Below are 2,068 nucleotides of genomic sequence, written 5' to 3'. Positions count from 1 at the left end.
ATTCCCTGCACGGGTGTGGCTGCCGGTGTTTTTGCACGTTGAGACCTACTATAATGTTAGGAGCCCGTGCTCCTCCTGATCAAACATGACTGTACAAACAAAAACATTTATTACTCATCACGACATATAAACACCTAACGCGCCTTTGCTACCAAGCCAATACTAAAAGAGACGCTTCACCAAGACAGTAAGTAAATACTAAAGCACACGCCTGCTCGAGTACGCTCTCGCTCTCGTCCACCAACGCAAGCGACCAAAGGCGTATGCTCCATCAAGCTAGCGTGTGGCTGTCTCGGCCTCCGTTATGGCGGCTTCTTCGTCGGCCGACAGCACTTCGCGATGGCGGTCGGCAACCGCATTGCGGGCATGACGTCTTTGACGTTCTCGTTCGCGCCGGTTTGCACGTCGGCGTTCAAGCTCCTCCTCCGCTGGCGGCTGCCTTCTCCGACGCAGTTGGCCCGAACGCACTGGCCGGATTGTACCGGCCCGCAATTGCCGCCGATACTCCTGCTGACGCTGGTTCCGCCTTAACCGTCGGCGAAGAATTTCTTCAGCTGATGGCGGAGCCAAGTTGCGAGCGGGTCTAGCCGGGCGTTGATTGTTGGCTGCTGCTGGTTGGTTGTTGTCTCCTCCATCGTCATCATCCATCAGCTGGCGCCTCTCCCGCTGCTCCCGACGACGTCTCCGCTGGTAAGCGTTGCGGCTGGCTCGACGGTCAGCTCGCCGTCTCACTTCCGCGTGTCGCAGTGCTTCCGTGTTAGCACCGGAAATGGCAGCATTCTCGGCCGATTGGTCATCCAGCCATCGCTGCTGTAGGAAGGTGCAAACTCGTTTTGCAGCCTGTTCCGCCTGCTGCCAGTTAGCTGGGCTTGCCAGCATCCAGCCTGCCAGCTCCTCCGGTGTTACTACTACGCCGTCGTCTTTCGTCAGGAGCTGCACCCTTATGTCCGCGAACCTCGGGCAGTGGAACATCACGTGTTCTGCTGACTCGATCACGGCTGAGTCGGTGCAGAACGGGCAAGTCGGGGCTGAGATGAACCCCATGACGTGCAGAAACTCCCGGAAGAAACCGTGTCCGGAGAGTATCTGGCTCAGGTGGAATCCGATCTCTCCATGCTTCCGACCTACCCAACCGCTGATGTCTGGCAATACGCGATGTGCCCAGCGCTTGAACCTACTCGCGGTCGGATGACCGCACTCCTGATTCCAATCGCTCTGCCACTTCGCCATGGTTGCTGACCTTTCCAGCCTCTGTATGACGTCGCGGTCGATCAGCACCCCTTGCTGTAGTGCCTGTTGATGCCGCCTGTGACGCCGGGCAGCTTCCTCCACTTGCAAGCGCAGTGGTATCAGCCCAGCCAACACTACCGCTGTTCCGTAGCTGACTGTGCGAAAGGTACGCGCAACCCCCCTCGCAAGAGGCCGTTGTAGCTGCTCCAATCTCCTTCTGCACCACTGCAGCTCCACCGCTTCCGCCCAGATAGGTGCCGCGTACTTCACCACCGAGTCCGCAACTGCTGCTAGCAAGCGACGCTTCGCTACCCTCGGTCCAGCGTGGTTAGGCATCACGCTGGTGGCCAACTTCACCACACGGAGAGCCTTCGCGGTTGCCTTCTCGACGTGTGGTTTCCACGAGAGGTGGTCGTGAAGTATGACCCCGAGGTAGCGTATTGCTTGCTTTGAGCGGACTTCCACTCCGTCGATCCTTACGGGCACCTGTGGGTGGCCCCGACGCAAACTCGAGATGAGCACCACCTCGGTTTTTTCCGGGGCCAGCTGTAAACGGTGTTGCTGCATCCACGCAGAGATCATTGCTACGGCCTGCTCGGCCACTCCCGCTGCCTCCTCTGGTGTGCATCCCCTTGCCAGTACTGCCAGATCATCAGCGAAGCCGATGACCGATGCTCCGTCGGGCAGCTGCAGGCGTAACACTCCATCGTACAGGATGTTCCATAGCGTGGGGCCCAAGATGGACCCCTGCGGAACTCCTGCCGTTACCTGTCGTGTTACCGGACCGGTGTTCGTGTCGTACGTCAACACGCGGTCAGAGAAGTACTCCTGCAAGATG

The sequence above is a fragment of the Anopheles stephensi genome, unplaced genomic scaffold, assembly GCF_013141755.1.
Source record: "Anopheles stephensi strain Indian unplaced genomic scaffold, UCI_ANSTEP_V1.0 ucontig182, whole genome shotgun sequence".
NCBI lineage: Eukaryota > Metazoa > Arthropoda > Insecta > Diptera > Culicidae > Anopheles > Anopheles stephensi.
Note: the sequence above shows the minus strand (reverse complement) of the source record.